The sequence below is a fragment of the Suncus etruscus genome, chromosome 4 (genome assembly GCF_024139225.1).
Source record: "Suncus etruscus isolate mSunEtr1 chromosome 4, mSunEtr1.pri.cur, whole genome shotgun sequence".
NCBI classification, from domain to species: Eukaryota; Metazoa; Chordata; class Mammalia; order Eulipotyphla; family Soricidae; genus Suncus; species Suncus etruscus.
In genome coordinates this window covers 131,023,015-131,029,280 of record NC_064851.1, presented here as the reverse complement: position 1 = coordinate 131,029,280, position 6,266 = coordinate 131,023,015, and the positions used below count along the sequence as shown (strand labels likewise).

Below are 6,266 nucleotides of genomic sequence, written 5' to 3'. Positions count from 1 at the left end.
TTGTGCACAATATACAGCATTGTTGGAGAAATCTCCATCTGGGGCACCCCCCACTACTTACAGAGCTTTTCTAAGCATAGGTTGTAGACACAGCAGGTTTATCATGTCAGTAACTCAGGTTTGGCTGATGAGTTGGTCAGTTCAGCATAATGATCTTGAATGGCTGTGGGCATCTCATCCTCTTGCAGGAACTTCCAGAGGTGGCCTGTCTGTTCCACTTCTCTTCAGACTTGGAAGATACTGACTTTGAATTCTCTTCTCTTGAGACTGAGGGTGGAGGGTGAAAGCAGGGCCCACAGGCTGTGGTCAGTTAGTGCTGCTCCAGAATCTCCTAGGAAATCTCCAATTTCCTTACTCAGGCCATTCATCTCGGTATCTTTTCAGTCTTTATAGCCAAATGCTTAAGGGTGCCTGCTTGTTACACCACCTCAACTCCAATTATTCCTCTGAAAGAGGGCTTTGGGGGTCTCCTCATTAATTTTAGGATTTCCTGTCTGCATGGGGATCACTCCTCGTGCAGAGAAGAAAGCCATCTGCTTGTATCTTGTGCAAAGCAACATGATGCCATGACATAAAATGGTACCAAAAGGTTCTAGGAAAAGAGAAAAGGCAAATATTACTTAACCATATAGAAAATAGAAATTTACTTAGTCTTCTGGCCTCGGTTTACAGGCAGAAGGCACCAGCAATTTACGTTACACAAATTAATTCTGAATACCAGGAAGAATGCTCACTACTTCTGGCAGATTTAGACTTTTAAAAAATGTATAATTAAAAAATTTATAACTAACAATCACCAATTTTTAAAAACTTTTAAACTGAACCTTAATGATTCTTTTAAATTCTTGACTATTTTCCTTAAAAATAGCTTCTATTTTTTAGATATTCATAAGATTTCTTATTACCCCATTTTTCACTCAATAGCATAAAAACACTATAACATGCTTAAAAAATTTACACTTCTTTTATGTTAACCTAAAGGCATATCAATAATAATCATTTAGTTTGATTATACAGATTTTTCCTAGTACACATTTTTAATTCCTTTTGCACATCCTTAAACTTTTTAGATTCAGCCACTTTCTTTCTGCATGTGACGCAAATGCACTACCTTCATGCTATTTTTCTTTTGGCCCCTTTTCTTTCTAACTTTTTCACTCATCCTCTGAGGCAGTATTGCTGCCAACGACCGCCACGTGCATCCAATTTAGAGAAAGCCTTTTTTAAGAATTAGCTCATGTTAACAGCCTAGAACCCGGCACTTGGGCCCTAGGAACAGAAGCTTTAAATTGTTTATTGCCAATTTGGAACCACTTTGCTGAGCTTTCTTGCACCTGGTGGTACCAAAATATTTTATAGCATTTATTAAAGATATTTAACACAGTTATGTTGATTTCTTTTTTTTTTTTTTTTAGATATTTACAACCTAGTACCATTAAAATGTTCACATTAAAGCTACCTTAAAACCCACCATTCAGTTTGGTGAGATAAATTTGACATGGAATTGAGATAGTGTAACAATAACATGCATTCACAAAATTAACAATATTGTTTAAAAAGGCCAACCACAATAATTTGCAACATTTTTCACCTAATTGTTCATTTTAAAAAACTTCTAAGTCAGAAATTTAAACGCTCAAAACCTTTTTCTTTCTTTCTGACTTCCAAACCATTAACTAAATTCTTTGTTATGTAAAGGACCCACTGGAATTACTTTGTCTACACCCACATCTTCCAGCCAGGTGAGTCTGGGAGGACAATAGCCGTTGCCCTGGGGGCTGGGTGAATTCCTTTTTTCAGATAAACTCCAGGCTGGGGAGTTAAAAAAAAAAAGCACTTTTTTTTTCAGCCAAAAAGTGACCAGTTAGCCTCATTTCTTTCTCTAGTCACATGTTCATTGTTTTTCTTTTTTTCTTTTTCTTGTTCTTGTTCTTTTTCTTTTTTCTTTTTCTTTCTTTCTTTCTTTTCTTTTCTTTTCTTTTTTCTTTTTTTTTTTTTTTGGCCTTAACACATGGCAGGAAAGCTGGGTGATTGCAAAGTCCAGAAATTCTCCAGGGAAAATTTATCCCTGATGGCCATTGAGAAATCTGGAGTTTACAATCTCCATTACCCTCTGCCATGTCCCTAGAATAACAAAGCTGGTTTAACACACAATTTTTTTTGGCCTAAGGAGAGGTAGCATTTTTTTTTCTTAGAGTTTCCCTCCATGTTTAAATCAGACAAAGAAAACATGGAACACAGAACCACAGACAAAGATCTCCAATTAAAAGAAATAGGGTTCACCACGGCAGCCCGGGAACGTCTTTCCGCTGCGGCAAAATCGAACTCCTGGGGCGCCTCCAGGGTTGTGACCTATAGTTTTTGAATCCATCAGTTCACTACCACACACACATTAAGTAAAAGAAATACGGTCCACCATGGCAGTTCACTACTACCTGGAATCCACGTCGAGTGGGGACTCTCAAGCCCTCAGTCACACTTCCATCAATCCCCTATTTCTTTTTCCAATACACATCAAGTCACAACCAATAACACAAGATAAACTGCTAGTTTCTACACACATCAAATCATAACCAACAACACGAGACACACTGCTTAGAACCCACCGAGTAGTCTGTTCACCATTTCACTCCAGACAGATCAAGGACTCCTGGCTGGCTCGCCAATGAAAGGCTCGGCAATCCAGATACTGCTCCAACACGGAGAAATGAAGAGACAGTCACTCAGGCAAAAGCTCAAGTGGGGTTCTTTATTCTGGCCGGCCAGGGTTCAATGCTTGTTCAGAACTGAACAGGGGCAAAGGACCACGTAGCGTTCTACATTTGTTCTTATATACCATAAGAAGGGGTATGGGGAAGAAAAAGGTAGTGACGACTTCCTTAAGGGCGAGACATCCGCTAAGGTAATACCAGTTATTGGTGGGGGTGGGGTAGTGATGACTTCCCTTTTCAGTACTATGAAATTTGGAGGTATTGTGAAGTCAATTTTGCAGCCAATTCTTCAGGAGCTATTAAAGTGGGGCGATTTGGAGGCTTGCTTATTTATAAAGTTTATTTATGGAATTGGGCTATGCCTATGCCAGAAGATAACAGATATGGTTGGAGAGTGCTGGTCTTTCTAGGAGAGATGCAAATCTACCTATCCCCATTTAGAGTTCTTATCCTGGAGACCAGTCTATTTGGTACTAGCCAACTGCTCAGCATTCTCTTGTGATTAGGTTTGGAGCTAGACTGTTTCTATAACAGAGAATGTTGAGTGTGGATGAAGTCTTCTGGGCTTTTCTTTTTTCTTAAAATAAAAGTTATTGTATATTTATATCCAATGACCTATTTCAGTGTCCTTTACATTGCTTTCTGAATTTTCTTATTTGTTCTCCAGAGTTAGCCTCTTTTTGGTATTTGCTTTGTTTTTCGAATAAGAGTGACTATTACTTTTGTCTTGCAGATATTTTTTTAGAACCTCATGGTGTGTGTGTGTGTGTGTGTGTGTGTGTGTGTGTGTGTGTGTGTGTTGGGGGGTATATTTCCTGCTGCCTGACTAGGAGACTTAGCCTATGAAATACTTTGTTGTACCCTCTATTCTTGTTCTCTAGCCCATTTTTCTGACTTTAGTTTTAGATTCTTTATTAGGTCCACACACTGGTGTCTCCTGCCATTGGTAATTTATTATGGAGTTTGTCTGAACTCCCAATGTTGAAGGATGCTTCTCAAGCTCCTGGATAGTACTGGTTCTCTCTTCTACAGAGCAGCATTCAGTAGCCAGTAACTTTTACAATTGCAAGCTTATCTCTGATGATTCAGCAAGCAGGGTGTTCTGATTGTCTTGCTAAAATGGCTGTTAAAGTCACTGATCATTTTGAATAGTTAGTTGCCTGCCCTGAATAGGTAGGCAGACTTGTAGGTTCTTCTCTCTTTGAAGGAGTTTTCCTAAAGATTGTCTTAATCTCTGAGCCCAGGCATACTTCCTAAATAAACTGTAAGAATCTCTTTCTGCCAGCTGAAGGTCTGGCCTTGTTTTATAACCTGAACAACTGGTGGTTTCTAGGGTTTAGCACTGATGGTGCAGTGAGAGAGGGAGATTCTGCACTAAAATGTCAGGTTTTCAAACTCTTACGACTACACCAAATATCTGACAGTCAAGAGAGACTTTACAGGTTTGGGAATGACTGTAAAGGAGTTAACTGCAATTCTGGTAAAGTCAGTACTTCCCAATCCTGACTTGGCACCTACTTGGTTTGTTGTTCTTCTCATAGAAGCTCCAAAATTCCATTTTGTTGTTGTAATTGTTGTTGTACTTTAGAGCCACATCTGGCATTTCTTAGGACTCACTTCTAGCTCTGCACTCAGAGCAATACTCAGGAAATACTCTTGTTTGAATTAGGGAAGTATATGGGATGTCAGAGATCAAACCCAGTCAGTCACAAGCAATAATACCTATTGTTCAGGCTTCACTCCAAAATTATTTTTAATAATTATTGAAGTTCTGCTCTTTTTCTCTTTATTAAGCAAATATCATTGCTTTGGTGCAGCTGCCTTGGAATATAGTTCTTAGATTGATAAGTGATAAATGGATGAGAGTTATAGAAGTATGTAATTTGTAGGAGGTATAAAGTGGACCCTTCTGTGATGTTGTCTCTTCTGCCAATATTTCTGAAGGGTATAGTTCCTTAAAAATATTTTAAATGGAAATAAAAAAACTATTGCTAGGATATAGTATTTGAATGTGTGTATTGTTTCCAGAAAGAGAAATAATTTCTTCCATTGTGGTGAGAAATTTAAAAAGTGAAAAATAAAGAGATTTCTTTTAGATATAATGTAATAGTAAATTCTTGTTGACTTGGTATCCAAAGAACTAGTTTAGTAAAAAAATAGAGGTTGGAAAATATTGGAAATTGTGGCGATGAATAAGGGAGTATACCGCATTTATGAAGGGCACATTTATTTCGACTTCACCCTGTGGTAAGCCTGGACACAGATCAAAAGCACATACACTATGGCAGAGGTTTGTCAGACACTTTTCAGTGTACACTCATGTCACACTTTAAAACAACAGACATTATAATTTGGTCCTATACTGAAAAGCAGTAAACTACAACCAAGAATTTTGCGATTTTAAAGTCATAAATTAATTTGAGTATGGGATACTTACATAAATGAGAGCTAGTTCTCCTCCCCACTCAAAATAAAAAAAGAAAAGAAAAGAAAAGTCATCAGGGTAAGCATAATGTAATAATATACTTATCTTAGAGTTTCAATTATTGTCTCGGGAAGCTGATTGGAAGTGAAGTAGAGCTAAAAGGTATAGATTCTGTAATCAGGAAAAAGTCAGACAGGAAAAATAAAATTCTATGAAAAGTGAGGAATAGAAAATTCTCATTAATTTGCATTTACTGACCCATGAGAATACTTTTAATACTGCTTTGGCCTTCAACAAATACATTCACAATTAGAAATGTATTATCTGTGCATAACACATTGTAAATGATGTGCTCTCATCTTGAAGGAGCCAAATTCAAGAATTTAGCTAAATGCTTTAAAAAATGTTAATCCTGTGGCAACAGCATCCAAAAACATACCAAGTGACTCAGAAATGAATGATAACAAATAAAGATTAAATCAGAATGTCACTAAAGTACAGTGTCGGAAATACAAAATGAATAGTAATGAAAGTAAGATATAGCTGCCAGTGTTCTATCTAAACAATTTTTGCCAGATTTAGTTGATAATAATGCAAAATATCTTGTTAAATTTTAATTTTAAATAAATAACATATTTTATAAGTAGATTTCAGGTATCAGGGATCAAAACTACCAATCAAATCACCTGGTAACCTTTCTGGTCAATTTCCCTCTTTGTTCTAAGATGTTTCTATTTTAGTTAATTTTATTCTAAAATGATCTGAGTAACCCTGTGGGGTTTTTTTTGTTTGTTTGTTTTTAAATATGGAACGCTTCACAAATTTGCGTGTCATCCTTGCGCAGGGGCCATGTTAATCTTCTCTGTATTGCTCCAATTTTAGTATATGTGCTGCCGAAGTGAGCACTCTGTTGGGTTTTTTTACTTAATTTTTCTGGGTCTCTCCCATGTAGTTAGGAGGCATATATGCAACAGATACTTTTTTACTTCTTCAATCTCTCTAATACTTATTAGATTTTGAATGGTTCTATATGGGCATGGAATGATTTAATTGTTCTCCAACTCATGGAATATATTGGACATGTTTAAAAATTTTAAAAGAATTTTGTACTAAATTAGTGAATTTATATT

At 36.7% G+C, this 6,266-nt stretch overlaps 1 non-coding gene across 1 annotated transcript; it reads right to left on the bottom strand.

Moving 5' to 3' along the window:
* Positions 1–5,935: 5,935 nt before the first annotated feature.
* On the bottom strand, positions 5,936–6,042 carry LOC126008461 (U6 spliceosomal RNA). The gene has a single exon (XR_007495791.1). It is a non-coding gene; the product is annotated as a U6 spliceosomal RNA (small nuclear RNA).
* Positions 6,043–6,266: the final 224 nt, after the last annotated feature.